This window comes from Rhinolophus sinicus, chromosome 14 (genome assembly GCF_057876585.1).
Source record: "Rhinolophus sinicus isolate RSI-liver-muscle chromosome 14, RSI-T2T, whole genome shotgun sequence".
Classification (NCBI taxonomy): Eukaryota; Metazoa; Chordata; class Mammalia; order Chiroptera; family Rhinolophidae; genus Rhinolophus; species Rhinolophus sinicus.
Window position 1 is genome coordinate 171,346,967 of NC_142514.1, and position 18,160 is coordinate 171,365,126.

The following is an 18,160-nucleotide window of genomic DNA, read 5'->3' on the forward strand; positions in this document are numbered from 1 at the left end:
GATCCTTTCCAATAAAAACGCTTTAATGATCATTTGATCTTTACTGTCTACCATCCATTCTTTCTTCTTATAGTAACAACACACTGTTTGCTTTGGGTACCACCTGCATCCCACCATTGGATTCCGTTTAGAAGGACTACCAAGTAGGGTACACTGTTCATCGATAACTAAGATGTGGGAAGGTGGCCCAATGTTGGACAATTGTGGTGTTTGTGCTCTTGGCTCTTTCTCTGAAACTTGTTAACAGCGAGCAAAAGACTGAAAATGTTTGGTGTGCATTCATAGCACTGGTAGGAACCAGAGGCACTGTCCAGCAATTTCTGCAACTCAGAGGCCTAGGGTTTCCCTATTTTTTATACCTTCCCTTAATTCATTTTCTGCTCATATTAGCCATAGCCAGTTTCTGTCACTGACAATAAAGAAAATTTAACTGATGCAAAGCTCAGGGAAGGACCTTAGAATCCCCATATCTAGATTTACATATGTGTTCTGTCACTTACTGATGACATGATATCCACCATACTCTTTGCTCTACCTAAGCCTCAATTTCCCCGCCTGCAAAATGGAGATAAAAGAACTTACCAAGTAGAGTTGATATAAGGACTAAATGAAATGGTGTTTGTGCAGTATCAGGCATTTAGTAAATGCTCAATAAATGGTTGCAAGATAACATGTACATCTGAAGTAAAATGACTCTTCATAGACTCTTCCCATAACCCAGGAAAAATTAAAGATAAAATTGCCAGTTACCCAAGAGTTTCTACTAAGGATCTTGGCAAGTAGTGACAATCAGGCATTGAAATAGCATTTCATTGATTTTAAGATGCACAGATTTTAAAACACAAAACAAACAAACAAAAACATTTGCTAAACTGGAAATCACCTCATGGTCAATATTTTTATTTAGTGAGGCATATTCCTCTGCCCCTTTTTATTTTCTCTTCTCAAAGTTCTTATTAAATTGATGATGCAGCTTTCAATCAACAGGGTCCCAAACTAGAAACAATGGTAACTGACAGGAGCGAGTTGTGGATCACACAGCACAACACCCGGTGTGAGGGGCCCTGTTCACTGCACACTCTCTCTAACCTAGACTCACAGAAGAAAGCAGTTCTAGTCATCTTATTAATCACTCGTGCGACCTCTACTTGTCCTAAATAGAAACACAGTTCTTCTTTGCGTTCATCTAGGGAGCCCTGTGTTCAGCCTTCTGTTGTGACTATTGTAGCTGAAGTTTGTTTTCTGTTGGGATAGCGGAGAGCTGTTAATGAAAGTACGTGTTTATGGACCTGTGCTTTTTCGTGTTTATTGCCTCGACATTCATAACGGAGAGGGGAGAAGAGAGAAGTGCTCTTTCTGCTAGAGCTGACGTCGGCTCTGTGCTATAGGAGCAACGGTGGCATTCACCAAGAGATAACTGATTTTCCCTTGGGGGGTGGAGGCAGAGGTACAGGGGTGAATTCTGTCATCTGCCAAGTTGGCCTCAGTTTACCAACTTATTACATCAACTAACTCCTTGCTACTGTGTAGAAGGGATAAGTATGATTGATTAATTTTTATAAAAGGCCTGGAGATCTAGGGACAACAAGCAATAAAAAGACACAGTGGCTTGTTTTGTTGGTGTTTTTTATTAATGTTAACTGAGGGGTTTTGAGCCAGCCAAGCACAGTGTTGTATTGATTTTCAAAGGGAGCGCTTAACTGGTGCATCAACATTAAATCTAAACATAATCCTATCATGGGAAATGAAGCATAAGCTCCCTCTTCCAGCCAGGTTTCTTCAATGCAGGGCTATTTGAAGCATGAAGGTCTTGGTCCCATTAGCGTCAGAAATTGCTCAATTCCAGTGTTCAAGTAGGGGATACTGCAGAGCCAAGCATCCGGCCCAGTAATTTTAATAATTTATTTGATGTTTGTATAACTATGTGATATTTTTGAAGTATGGGTAAGGGAGAAAATGGATGGCATCATTTAAAGTGTAGCAGTTTCGGAGCCATGTAGAAGTAGATTCCACACTTGACCCACAATCTGCCTTGTACAAGTTGTTGGACAGCTCTGCAGCTGTTTCCTCATCTGTAAAACCAAGATAATCTCACCAACAGTTTAGGACTGTTGCAATGTTTAAATGCACATGCCAATTAAGCATCTGATTGTTAGCTGGAGTGCTACTGGTTATGGGAAGAAATACTTTACATGGACTATGGGGGGAAGATAACATTGAAATAAAACTGCTTAGTCTCCACGAGCACAGAAGTTTATACTTACTACTTCAACAATCTAGAACACTACAAAGCCCTTTCAAATCCACTTTCCTTTTTTCATCAATTACAAAATCATAGCCAATATAATGAGATTAGATTATTTTTGGGGGGTATCATTTCCCAGTACTTTTATCCAGAAGAAGGTAGATAACTGACTTCTTTGAACCTCAGGCCCCAACTGCAGCCCAAGTAGCAGCAATAGCAAGTTATGGGCAGAGGACACAGAACAGAGGAGGAAAACTTCAAAAATGATAATAAAATATCAGAAATTGAGAAAAGTGAATATATACACAAAAAGTGGGAAAGGGGGACATAGGAGACCTACCTCTCTGGGGATGGACCCTCTGAAGAGATGTGGGAGAGTGGAGAAGAAAACCTTGGGGATATCTAGGGGATTGCCTTCCTGACCCCGGGAGGAGAGGTTCGGCTGCAGGAGGCTTGTGTAAGTACCAGGGAGGGGCAGTGTGACAGGGCAAGGACAGGGTGGAAAGGCTGGAGGTGAGACCTGAGACAAGAGCACAGTAAGTGCAGTGGCTTTCGTTCTAAGGCAAAAGAGAAGTCCATGGAGGCTTTGAGCAGTGCAGAGAGATGACGTGACAACTGTAGAAGTTAGCTGTGTTTGATGTTTTAGCAGAAGACAGTGACCACTGTCTTTTGGCCTCTGCCCACTTTACAATCCTGATGGGAATGATGTCTGTACTGGCAGCGTCTGCACATAGAACTGAAAAGGGTGAAGGGAACGGATACCTTAGGAAGAAGTAGTCACTCCTTTTAAGCACTTATTCTATCAAAAATATAAAGGAATGATTAAAAGGATTGTGTCATACTTTTCACTGTTTATGATACCCTGAAATGAAGTTTCTAGCACCAGCTTTTAATTTTGGAGTCTTTTCCTGATAATGATGTGTTTATCCTTGAGAGCAGACATTGAGTGTTAGTTTTCTATTTCTAGTTCTTATTATAAAACCTGATGCTTTATACAAGTTCAATATATGATGACTAAATTAATGCATCGTGAAGACTAAAGTTTGTATATACAAGTATACTACTTCACAGTTGGCATTTCAAGTGCTTTCACATTTATCATCACCTCATTTGATCCTGAGGGTAATGCTCAGAGGGGGCTATGACATCTTATTATACCTATTCTAAAGATGAGATGACTGAGGCTCAGAGTGGTTAGGCATCAGTCCGAAGCCGCATAATTAAAAGCAACAAAAGTCGGATGTAAACATTAAATCACATCATCTCTTGCCAAGATCCTTTGCCACATGTGTCCCTCCTGAGCTAATCCTTAACCCTGTAAATCTATATCCCAGGACTCATCCCAGTGAGAAATCACCCTGCACATCTCATACACAGGTAATGGATGAAGGTCAATTCACGTAAGAAACTCCGTGTAGGCATCCAACAACAAGCGTATGCAATAAGGGCCTGGGTGGATTTTCAGACATTAACAATGCACATTTTTACGCTTCAGGGATTCTTCAGAATTATCTGAGCATAGGATGAATTGAGTGAAGACTCTAATTTGACAGATTGACAACTATCCACAGTATTAATCCATTTATGCAATGGTCTAGAGTTTTGAAGAGGCTTCTGAATTTAGTGGCAGGTAAGAGACTCCATTACCTGCCAGTATCTTGAGTGTTCATTTTACTCTGACAAAACTGTACATTTCTTTCTCTGTGGTTTTTGTCACCCTCCCAGATGCTCATCATTGACCAGTTTCCATTTGTAAACATCAAGTTAGTTTCTCCCACTATAAACTTATACCCTGCCTGTTAAGAAATTTTACAAGGTGCCAAACTCACTCTTGCTTTACAGTTTAAAGCCAGGAAAATTAGACCCAATATCAAATGAATATTTAAGCAGCTTCTTAACCACTGAGAATCTCTGGAGATGGTCATCACCCTATTCGATCTCCTCTCCCCCCCCCCCCCGTCAGTGACTCTTGGGGTCTCATTACATTATTTCATATTTCAAAACTGAAGCAAGTGTGCTAACATCAAGGGCATCACTCATTGCCACCAAATAAAAAAAAGGCAGCAAAAAAATGTGCGAGTGTCAGCGTGCAGTGAAGGTCCAAAAGGAAAACAGATGCATAAATGATTCATCATCATCAACAGGCCCTGTCAAGATGAAGTGAGAAGGGGGAAAAATTAGAGACTTCTTCTAAGGTGCTAATGATGCCACTGTCCGAGATTGAAGAGGAGAATAATGCTCCCAATATCAATTAGATTTGCTGTTTGATTTAATTTCATTAACCACTCAGCCCAGAGGTACAGAGGAAGAGAGCTGTTATATATTTATTTAGCACAAACTTACAGATCATTTGCTATGTGTGCTACTCAGCACTATGAACTTTATAAATACTTCACTTACTTAAATGCCAGCAATCCTTGGTCAGCTTTTTATCCAGACAGTTTCTTCACCTTCCCTTTCTCCATGCTCTTCTTTATTATTAGTCTGTAATATTTCTATGAATTTCCTAATTTCAGCCTTGACTGTAAATGATAGTTGGTCCCCCCTGCCCTGACTCTAGAGAACATTATGGAAAATTTCTCCAAAATATATTTATTTTGATCATTAACTTAAAAAATTTAATTTTAAATATGTCACTATAAAATCTTATCCACAGAAACCTAATGATTTCTGCAGAGAAGAAATTCCTTCAACTTTGGGGAAACATGCAGTTCATTTGCCACAGATGCAGAGTCCTTACTGATGTGTTTCTTGCACTACCAATGGGTGGGGGACAGAGTTACCTAAATAACTATTATGGAAATTGTTAGGAGCCTGTTTATTAGAAAGAGGTCTGTGTGCCAGAACTTGTTCAGCTTGCCAGAAGAGAAAGAGGGAGGAGGAAGAGGGGGAGAAGATGGCAGTAAATACACCTCTCTCTAAGGAATAAGTGATTTTTCTAGGCACCTGCTGGAGGGAAAGATAATACTTGGTGTGTTTCATCTTCATCTATTAACATCATCATTTGTTCTGAGTGATAAAGATAAACATGTTAAAAAGTGAATTAGGCCTGCCTGGTGGCTCAGGTGGTTGGAGCACCATGCTCCTAACGCCAAGGTAGCAGGTTTGAGTCCCACAAGGGGCAATGACCTTTGCCCTCTACAGCTAAGATTGTGAACAATGCCTTTCCCTGGAGCTGGGCTGCTGTGAGCAGCTAGATGTCCGCGGGGGCTGCTGTGTGCTGCCAGCAGTGGCCGGTGGCCAGCGTGAGCAGCCAGCAGCTGATGAGAGTTGCCTTGAGCCGCTATGAGCGACAGACTGCCTCAGCTGAGGGGAGCGCAAGGCTCATAATACCAGCCTGGGCCAGGGAGCTGTGTCCTACACAACTAGACCGAGAAACAACAGCTTGAACTAGAGTGGAGGCGGGAGGTAAAAGAAGGGGGAAAAAAAAAAGAAATATAAAAAAAAGAAAAAGAAAAAAAAAAAAAAAGAATCAGAAAAAAGCCAATCCAACTTTTATCCGCAACCTACAGAAAAAGATCTTCATGCTGAAACAATACTATAAATCAATGAATGACAATGTTAGATTCTGTGGGAGATTTAGCTTCTCAGCTAATGCGTCTTTAGTTGTGGTGAAATTTTAATATGACAAAGTGGCTATGTTTCCTGTTATTTTTCTGGGCAGGTGAGGGGAGGAGGGGATGAGAGTGTGTAAAGCTGTATCACTGTAGCAGACACTAGTGTCGTCTTTTACGTGACTGTATTGAATCATAGTGACACAGCTGACAAAAAGAGTTATGTCTTTTCATGAGCTTGTGTTCTTTATTGCTCACATGAGCTCTTGGAGGAAAAAAACAACAAAACAAAACACACAGGTAAATTCAACAAACAGACTGTAAATCTTCCCTGACATACAGTATGACACCATCTCCTGGTGGAAGAGAAGGCTAAGGGAACACAGAGCACCTCCCTACGGAGAAAGGAACATGTTTGGGGGAGAGAAAGGGAGTATTATAATACCAGACACTCTGATCTGTCCTCCCCAAATGGGTCTTTCCCTTTACTCTTCCAACACATGCCAACAATCAACAGAGAGATGATTACGGCCACCAACAGTCTTACGGAACTAATATTTCCTTGTGTCTAAGAGATTAATTTTATTTCTAAGTGAGCAAACCACATTAGGGAAAATATGCAATGAACTGTTTACACTTTTTTTTTTTTTAAGACAAAGACAACAGCCCCAAAATATCGGGAAAATAAATCTAGCATAATACAGAAGAGCACTAATAATTCTCAATATGCTCTCCAATGCATGTCCTTAAAAATACCCACAGAGATATAAAAAAGGGCAAAAGCTAACAACCAGACTATAAATGAGAAATAAGACAGACTATAAGGCAAGGTGTGAGGGAAATCTCTACTAACACAATCAATGAAGATGGATTCGAAGAATATTTTTAAACTACAAATGAAAAACATTTTTCTAAGCCAGAATAGCTCAGATGGCCATAAGAGGCTCTAAAAAAGAATTTGATTTATTGACCTGCCCCCACAATTCTGCTCCCAAGTCTGGGGCAAAGGGGCTTCTTAAAACAAATCTTCCTTCCTTCCCTTCCTCCCTCCCTGCCTCCCTCTCTTCCTTCTTTCCTCTCTCCTTTCTCTCTCTCTCTCTCTTTCTCTCTCCTTCCTTCCCTCCCTCCCGCCTCCTTCCCTTTCTTTCGATTATCTATCTATCTATCTATCTATCTATCTATCTATCTATCTATCATCATCTACCTATCTATCCATCCATCCATCCATCCATCCATCCATCCATCCATCTATCCATCCATCTTTCTACCTACATACACACATACACCCATACGCATATATATAGGCAACATAAACCCACATATATTTTTCTCCTGCACGGAAACTAATGAACAGTCAGATGTACACCTTTCTGCCATTTGCCCCAGACTACCCTCCCTATAGGCTCCTTTCTTACTTTACACATCTATTAAGAAACTATGTATTTTTAAGCTTTGGCATAATAACAAATGGCCACAGAATCCCAGTGGCTTATAACAACAAAGATTTATTTCCCACACATGTTACACGTCAGTTGCAAGTTGATGATGGCTCAGCTACAGCTCTTTTCAATTCCACTGTGTTTCCATTTTTTCTTTATATTAAGACCCTGCTGAAGAAGCAGCAACAATACAAAGATAATATTTTGGCACAGGAAAAGAACAAGAGTTGAGTAGGAGCAGAAACAGAACTGACCCTCCATTGACATAAAAATTATTTTTTGTTGTTGTTCTGATAGCTTCACATTTTGAGGTCATTTGTCAATAAAGAAAAAGTGATGAAATAGAATTTTATACCTAGATATGGGAATCTGTAAATAAGAAAAAGAAAAAAAAATCACCCAAAATATGTGACATTGGCTTCAGGGTTAGGTGTTGAGCAGTGAGGAAACTGTTAATGGAGATCACAAAAATGATTTCTGTTAGTTTCCATGCCTTTCTCTTTCCAACCAAGAGTGTAATGCAATGCAAAGTATTTTGTGACACCATGGCCTGATGATTTGGAAGGCAAGAACAAATCTTATGGTTTTAGGCAAAGAAATAGCAAAATTGAATTTTACCAATTTGTCTTAATTGTTATTAGGTGCACATGACACAGTACTAAGAAAAAACGATGAATTCAGAAAAGAATTGACAGATTTCAATCAAGTATTATTGGCAAAAAAGGTAATACAGAAATTCTTGCACTTGGGTGGAAAGATGCAACAATTTCTCATCACCAATGAATAAAAGATACAACTGAAAAGATGTTTGCAGTAATAGTAGGCAAATAAGCCATAACCTCAGGGCAATCAAGAACATGTCCATAAAGGACGGGATTAAATTTTCTAAATAGATTAAAGAGGCCCCCAGGAAATTTTCTCATTTGGACAAAATGACTCAGAAAAAAAAAAGAGGAAGAGAGAGTCTAAAGTCTAGTCTCACAGAAGTCTGGTTAAGCTCAAGGTAGCTGTAATTAAGTCTAACGAGTATGCACGCTTCAGAACCTGGGGTGGCCCCATGATTCCTAATGCCTGGTATTCACACCCTTGTATAATCACCTCTCCTTCATTACAGGCAGAACTGGGACTTGTTTCTAAATGAAAGAACATGAAAAAGTAATGTAATGCTACTCTGATGGTTACATTATGTGACTTAATTGCATGACATCTTGCTAGCAGACTCTGTCTAGCTATTCTTCTTCTTGGCCTGATTAATTAAGCAGCCATGTCGAGAAAACTGATGGGTCGGGGAACGGGGCCTGCCTCTCAGAACTGTGGTGGCCTCTCACTGTGGAGCAGAAGCCTCCAGTCAACAGTTAGGAAGAACTTTGGGCCCTCAGTGCTAAAGACTTAAGGACATGGACTCACCAACAACCTGCATAAACTCTGAAGCAGATTCTTCAGCAGCTCAGCCTCCAGATGACAAGAGAGCCCCTGAATTGTCACTGTGAGACTAAGCAGAGAACCCAGTTTAGCAGTGCCCGGGCTCCTGACTCATAGCAAATGTGAGATAATAAATGTGTGTTTGCAAACATTTGCAGTTATTTGTTATGGAGAACTAGAAAACTAGCACAGTAACGGAATACATAAAATGGAAAAAAAACAAAAAAAAAAACAAGCAAAAACTGTATTACTGAACTTAGAAAGGATCTGTATGTATAAAGAAAGGACTCAGTATTCTAGGCATAATGTACGAAAACACTCATAATATATCATAGGGATCAGCTAAATTTTTATCAAAAACTCTTTCACATGGAAACACTAGGGGTGGCCATGTTACTGACTTTTGGCCAATGGGATTTTACAGGAAGTAATCGACACCACTCTGAGGCTTGGCCTCTAAAACATCCCTCATGATTGTCCTCTTTTCCCATCTTTTTGCTGAGTGAACTTGGATGATCTGTGTTGTTGATGGGAAACCCTGGATCTGTGAATGACTACGTAGAGCAGGAACAATCATTGATGACTACTGATCACTAGTGGCTTTGTCTTTTTTAATAATGAAGCAGGGCACTGCCTACTTTCCCTAATGTGGTTTGCACAACAGCATTGAGTGAGTTAGACTCTTGTTGAGGTACACTATGTATACTAGGAGTTTATTTTTTATAACACATAGCACCACCTTACCTAATGCACATATTAAAACGGTATAAATTTGTAAGTACTTCACAAGCATCTAGCAGATAACTTTTTTTTTTTTTTTTTTTTTTTTTTACTAGAAGCAGGGGAAAGGAGGGGATCTTAAAGAAGCAAGTAGGATCAGCTTTAAACGTATCTTTAATTCTAAACTACAGGAACAAAAAGAAAAGAATACATTAGTTTCATGAAATACTCTCTTAAAAAAGAGGCTACAACCAAGAAATTTGTAAAATACGACCTTTCTATTAACCATTTTAAGAATAATAATATATAACAGATTAAATACTCTGAGAACTTGAGAATTAAAAAAAAAAACACAGAGATCTGAAAATTATAGTCCATAATTGAAATATGACCCACTGCCTGATTTTGTAAATAAATCTTTATTGAAATAAAATTAGATCCATGCCTTAAGGAACTGTCTATGAATGCTTTTGCACTACAACAGAGTTAAGTAGCTTCAACAGAAACTGCATAGCCTGCAGAGCTGAAAATATGTAATATGTGACCCCTTACAGGAAAAGTTGAACAACCCCCGAATAAAACAAAAACAAGCAAATAACAATCTGTTTAACTTCCTATCTTACTTAATTATAAAACACATTATTTTATGTTCACACGTATTTTTCCAAGAAGCATATTATTTAAAAATAATTTTCTACAGTTTTGAAAGATGAAAACTTGTGATTTAAGAAATTTATACCCAGATAAGTTTTCACTTATTTGTAAAGATAACAAAAAGCATAATTTTGTATTCTCTGTCTCTGGTAATTTAAATAGCCCCTGAGAAAAATGACTTGAAGATGGATCCTAGCTAAGAAACAGTACAGTACCTTGGTTATGTATACAGTATCGAGAAACAGACAGCCAGGCTCTGACATGGAGATTACCATCAACTCTATATTACCTTGATGTCCTCATATCCAAAATGGGGCTGATAATAAAGAGGACACGACTATTAAGTTGCATAATTCATATAACATCCTTAGAACAGTGTGTGGCAAAAAGTACATTCTCAATACATTGGCTATTATTACTAAGAGAGCAAGGAATAACTAAAGAGCAAAATTTTAAAGTCAAATAATAATATAAAAATCTTATAAGAACAGTAAACCACAGTACTCAGTACACAGTTTATAATAAATGACCTAAGTAACTATGGCTAGAAGATTCAATGCAAACACAATCACAAATCAGGAAAGATGTTTGATATACGAAGGTGGGACAATTAAGTTCGTCAACTTATCCTAGAAAAAGTGCTACATATCTCATTGCTGAATATATCACTATAGTCACCTTCGAAGCACTCCCCTTGGGAAGATATGCACTGATGCTCCCACCTCGTCCAACCCTTCAAAGCAACTTTGAAACTCTTTTTCTGGAATGGCCATCAGAGTTGTCATTGTATTACCCTTGATGACCTGAATGTCATCAAAATATTTCCTTTATCTTCGCATAAGGAAAAAAGTCATTGGGGGCCAGATCAGGTGAGTAGGGAGGGTGTTCCAACACAGTTACTTGTTTACTGGCTAAAAACTCCCTCACAGACAGTGCCGTGTGAGCTGGTGTATTGCCGTGATCCAAAGCCACGAACTGATGACAAAAAGTTCAGGTCGTCTAACTTTTTTGCACAGCTTTTCAGCACTTCCAAATAGTAAACTTGGTTAAGTGTTTGTCCAGTTGGTACAAATTCATAATGAATAATCTCTGATAACAAAAAAGGTTAGCAACATCATTGCAACAAGTTCGCAAACTTAATTGTCAGACCTTTACAATGTACAAGTAAAATTATTTCATAAGCTTTGTCTATTGCCCCTGTTTAAATTAATTAAATTATGACAAAATGTGGTAATAGAAGGCAGGGAAAGAAAAACATACTTAAACGATTTTTACATATCAATATAACTATAATTATATATATTATATATGTACACATATATACATATACATATATACACATCTAGAATGTGGGAAGTTCCACCAAGAAACTGACATGTTTCCTTAAATAACTTAATGGCGCAGGAAAGTAAGATGGGAAAGTGGAAACTCATAAATTATGATTTAAGAAACATAGGTGACATCATAACAATGGCTTCTTAAAATCTCCCCTGGAATTTACAACAAATTGAACAACTATAACTTCACAAAGGACTCCCTGCGCAACAGAGAGGTAAGACTAAGAAGTGCACTACTGAAATCACCTAATGGTGGGCAATTTGCACGAGCAGAGGAGTAGGGAAGGGAGAACTGCAGGGATGGAGGCGGGTGCAGGACGCAGACCTAGCTCAGGTGCTCTGAGATCACTGCATTCTGGAACTACCACAGCTGTGGGAGAGGGAAGAACTCAGATTGCTAGGGCTCCACTTATGGCCCACAGGGCTGAGGGGACAGCATGTAACACTGCTGAAACCAACACTCACGGCAGAGACCTCGGAGCAAAGACTGAGGGAAGAAGGCTGAAAACGGTGGTTTAAGCCCTTACTGCCAACCAGAGAATGGAAGCCTTAGGCACTAGACTAGTCGCCCCCTCGCCACCCTCCCAGAGCTCACCTCATTCACCTTACCCCCAGCCTAGTGATAGAAGCAGAACAGTAGCAGAGTCAGATCAAAATAACAGAATATTTGCAGTTCTGAGAACTGTGGTTCACAGACACGGACTCGCAGCCCAACTAGTTCTGGCAAAGGGGAGGGAGCCGTGGAAGCAGGACTGGCTGTGGTTGTGGTCGTTGCCATTGCTCTAGGCCACCTCTCACAACCCACCCTGCCCCTGTCCCCATCTATCTGGTCGGATCCCTACAGGAGTAAACAGAGCTTGTGAAACACACAGGCTCTGAATCTGGTGCAGGAAGAGCTTTGGAACTTCAGAAGCTCCCAACATCCCCCATGGAGGCGGCACCGTATGACCCAGGTGAACTGTTCACAGAGGAGAAGCCCACCTTCCCGGGAATCCCCCTATTGTGTGAGAAGCTGGAATAGTGCAAAGAAAGCATAACACTACAGTGTGAGAGAGAATAAAAGGCTGCAGTCAGAGAGAAAATAAAACATTCTACAAAGACCTACTGGAAAACAAAAGAAAGACCTTTCTATCAACCTGTTAAAGAACCCACTCCTGTACATGTCTAGGAAGAGAAATAATAAATCATTAATTGCCATGAAAAACCAAAGCAACAAGACAGCTCAGAAAGAAAATGAGAAGTCTCCAGGAAATGAACTTAAAGATACAGAAATATGTGACTTAAATGACAGAGAATTCAAGATTGCAGTTATTAAAAAAATCAATGAGATGCAAGAAAACACAGACAGGCAGTTTAATGAACTCAGAAACACAATCAAAGAAGAAAATAAACATTTTACCAAAGAGATTGAAATTTTAAAACAGAACCAAATAGAATTTCTGGAGATTAAGAACTCAATAGAAGAAATTAACCACCTTAGGTAGTAGAGTTGACCAGATGGAGGAAAGAATCAGTGACATTGAAGATAGAAACCTGGAAATGACACGGATGGAAGAAGAAAGAGACTTGAGACTTGAAAGAAATGAAAGAACTCTACAAGAACTTTCTGACTCCATCAGAAAGAGCAATATAAGAATAACGGGCATACCAAAAGGAGAAGAGAGAAGGGAACAGAGAGTATATTCAAACAAATAGTCAATGAGAACTTCACAAACTTCTGGAAAGAACTGGATCCTCGAATTCAAGAAGCTAATAGAACACCTAACAACCTCAACCCCAACAGGCCTTCTCCAAGGCACATTGTATTGAAGCTGTCAAAAATTAACGACAAAGAAAGAATCCTCAAGGCAGCCAGGGAAAAGAAGACGGAACCTGCAAAGGAAAGTCCATTAGATTATCATCAGATTTTTCAGCAGAAACTCTGCAAGCCAGGAGGGAGTGGAATCAAATATTCAAACTATTGAAAGAGAGAAATTATGAGCCAAGAATACTATATCCAGCAAAGATATCCCTTAGATATGAAGGAGGAATAAAGACCTTTCAAGACATATAGACGATGAGGGAATTTTCTAACACATGACGTGCACTACAAGAAGTATTGAAGGAGGCTATTCGACCAGCATAAATAGGGACAATTTGTGGCAACCAAACATCAAAGGGGGGAGAATAAAGGCCTGAACTGGAATATGGGAATGGAGAAAGTAAGCATGCTGAAGAAAATGGAATACTCTAAATATGAAATTTTCTTTTACATAAACTTAATGGTAACCATTAAAAAAAAAATCCAGAACTAAAATATATAATGTAATAAAAGAAGAAACAGAGGGAAACATACAATACCGCCACACAGAAATAACAGACAACAACAAAAAGGCAGAGACAAAATGGAGACACAGTCTTACCAGAAAACCAAAGATAGAATGATAGGAAATCCTCACATATCAATAATCACCCTACATGGACTAAATTCACCAATAGAAAGGCACAGCGCAGCAGACTGGATCAAAAAACTAAACCCAATCACATGCTGTCTCCAAGAGACACATCTCTGCTACAAGGACAAACATAGACTCTAAGTGAAAGGGTGGAAATTGACACTCCAAGCAATGGTATCCAGAGAAAATCAGGTGTAGTCATACTGATATCAGATGAAACAGACTTCAGGATTAAAAAAGGTAACAAGAGAAAAAGATGGATATTTCATAATGATAAAGGGGACTATACAAGAATAAGACATAACAGTCATCAATATTTATGCCCCAAATCAGGGAACAACAAAATATACCAAGCAACTACTTATAAAACTAAAGGGAGAAATCCAAAATACAATTATAGTAAGGGACCTAAATATATCATTGACAGCTATGGATAGATCATCCAAACAGAAAATAAATATCAGCCCTAAATGACACATTAGATGAAATGGATATAACTGACATTCATAGAGCACTTCATCCTGGAACATCAGACTACACATTTTTTTCTAGTGTACATGTATTGGGACATAAAACTAACTTCAACAAATTTAAGAAGATTGAAATCATACCAAGCTTTGTCATTAAAAGCAATTAACATTAGCGATAATGTGACCTCTGATCACAAGGCTTTGAAATTGGATATCAACTGCAAAAAGAAAGCAGGAAAAACTATAAATACAAATACATGAAGATTAAACAACATACTTTTAAAGAACAACCTGGTCAAAGAAGAAATAACAGGAGAGATCAATAGTTACATAGAAACAAATGAGAATGAAATTACATCCTACCAAATTTTTTGGAATGCAGTGAAAAAAGTTTGAGAGGGAAATTTATATGATTACAGACCTATCTTAAGAAACAAGAAAAATCCCAAATGAATAACCTCATGTTACACCTTAAAGAACTAGAAGAAGAACGAATGGAATTCAAGGTCAGCAGAAGAAAGGAAATAATAAAAATCAGAGCAGAACTAAATGAAATAGAGAACAAAAAGACAATAGAAAAAATTCATGTGACAAAGAGCTGGTTCTTTGAAAAGATTTATAAAATTGGCCAACTCTTGGCTAGACTCACTAAGATAAAAAGAGAAAAGACACTAATAAACAAAATCAGAAACGAAAGAGGGGAAGTTATCACGGATGACACAGAAATACAAAGGATCATCCAAGATACTATGAAGGACTATATGTCACCAAATTCAATAACCTAGAAGAAATGGACAAGTTCTTAGAAACATATAGCCTTCCAAGGCTGAATTATGAAGAACTGGAAAATCTAAACAGACTGATCAACAGTAAGGAAATTGAATCAGTCATCTGAAACCTTCCCAAAAGCAAAAGTCCAGGACCAGATGTCTTCACTAGTGAATTCTACCAAACCTTCAAAGAGGATCTAATACCTGTCCTGCTCAAACTCTTCCAAAAAACTGAAGAAGTACAGTACTCTCTAATTCACTTTATGAGGCCAACATTACCCTGATACCAAAACCTGGTAAGGATAACACAAAAAAAGAAAACTACAGACCAATATCTCTGATGAATACAGATGCAAAAATCCTAAACAGAATTCTAGCAAATCAAATGCAACAATGCATTGAAAAGATTATTCATCGTGACCAAGTGGGGTTCATCCCAGGGGCACAAGGTTGGTTCAACATCTGCAAATCCATCAATGTGATACATCACACAAACAAAATAAAGGACAAAACTCATATGATTATATCGATTGATGCAGAAAAAGCATTTGGCAAGATACAACATCCATTTATGATTAAAACACTTATTAAAAAAGGTATAGAAGGAAAATACCTTAACACAATAAAGGTCATATATGACAAACCCTCAGCTAATATCATAATTAATGGTGAAAAACTGAAGCCCTTTGTTCTACGTTCAGGAACACGACAGGGCTGTCCCCTATCACCTCTGCTTTTCAACATAGTGTTGGAAGTCCTCGCCAGAGCAATAGGGCAAGACAAAGAAAGAAAAGGCATCCAAATTGGGAATGAAGAAGTAAATTCTCACTCTTTGCAGATGACATGATGCTACGTATAGAAAATTCTAAAGAGTCCATCGAAAATCTATTAGAAACAATAAACAAATACAGTAAAGTTGCCGGTTACAAAATCAATGTACGAAAGTCCGTTGCATTCCAATATACTAACAATGAAAAGAAAAAAGAAAAAAAAAATTCCTTTTGTAACTGCAACAAAAAGAATAGAATACATAGGAATGAACTTAACCAAGGATATGAAAGACCTATATGCTGAAAACTATAAGACATTTTTAAAAGAAACTGAAGAAGACACAAAGAAATGGAAAGATATTCCATGCTCATGGATTGGAAAAATCAACATAATTAAAAAAACCGTATCACCCAAAGCAATATACAGATATAATGCAACCCCTATCAAAATCCCAATGAAATTTTTTAAAGAAATGGAACAAAAAATCATCAGATTTATATGGAACCACAAAAGACCCCGAATAGCCAAAGCAATCCTAAGGAAAAAAACCAATGCTGGAGGTATCACACTCCCTGACTTTAGCTTGTACTACAGGGCAACAATAATCAAAACAGCATGGTATTTGCAGAAAAATAGACACACAGACCAATGGAATATAACTGAGAACCCAGAAATAAACCCACATAAATATGGACAGATAATGTTTGACAAGGACACAAAAAAATACAATGGAGAAAAGACAGCCTCTTCAATAAATAGTGCTGGGAGAACTGGAAAGCCACGTGCAAAAGAATGAAACTAGACTGCTATCTGTCACCATGTACCAAAATTAATTCAAAACTGATCAAAGACTTAAGCATAAAACCTGAAACAATAAACTGCATAGAAGAAAACATAGGTATAAACTTATGGACCTTGGGCTCAAAGAGCATTTTATGAATTTGACTCCAAAGGCAAGGGAAGTAAAAGCTGAAATAAATGAATGAGACTATGTCAAACTTAAAAGCTTCTGCACAGCAAAAGAAACCATCAACAAACTAAAGAGGCAACCAACTGAATGGGAGAAGATTTTTGCAAACAGTGCCTCCGATAAGGGACTAATATCCAAAATATACAAGGAACCCATACAACTCAACAACAAAAAAACAAACAACCCAATTGAAAAATGGGCAGAGGACTTGAAGAGACATTTCTCCAAAGAGGACATACAAATGGCAAATAGACATATGAAAAAATGCTCAACATCACTAATCATCAGAGAAATGCAAATCAAAACCACAATGAGATATCACCTCACCCCAGTCAGAATGGCTATCATCAACAAGATAAATAGTAACAAATAGAGGCTGTGGGGGGAAAAAAGGAACCCTCATACACTGTTGGAGGGAATGAAGATTGGTACAGCCTCTATGGAAAGCAGTGTGGAGGTTCCTCAAAAAATTACGAATGGAATTACCATATGACCCAGCAATCCGTCTCCTGGGTATCTACCCAAATAATCTGAAAACATTTATCCATAAAGACAAGTGTGCTCCAATGTTCACTGCAGCTTTGTTTACAGTGGCCAAGACATGGAAACAACCAAAATCTCCTTCGATAGATGAATGGATAAAGAAGTTGTGGTATATATACACAATGGAATACTATTCAGCAGTAAGAAAAGATGAAATAGGACCATTTATGACAACATGGATGGATCTTGAGATTACAATGCGAAGTGAAATAAGTCGGTCAGAAAAAGTAGAGAACCATATGATTTCACTGATATGTGGTATATAAAACTGAAAACAACAAAAGAACAAGACAAACAACTGAAAGAACCAAAACTCATAGACATAGACAATAGTTTAGGGGTTACCACAGGGTAAGAAGGGATGGGGGAGCGGGTTTCTAGAAGAGGGTAAAAGGGGTCTAATATATGGTGATGGAAAGAGAACTGACTCTGGGTGGTGAACACACAATGTGAGACATAGATAATATATTACAGAACTGTACAGCTGAAATGTACGTAACTTTACTAACAATTGTTGCCCCAATAATTTAATTTAAAGGCAAAAAGAAAACATTTAAGAAGCACAACAGAGTGCAGCCAGACACCATGGTTGAAAGTTGATGGATTCTGATTCCAACTGAGGAACTGGATAATAGGACTTTTTTCTTTCGATTTGAATATGGCCTCAGTATTTGATGACATAAGGCAATCATTGCTAATGTTTAGAACATAAGTATTAATTTTTTGATTCCGTAATGATTTAGCAATTATGTGAAATGCTCTTTTTCTTATTTTTTTTTTAAGAATTGCATACTGAAACATGTAGTGGTGAAAAATAATGAGATTTTGGA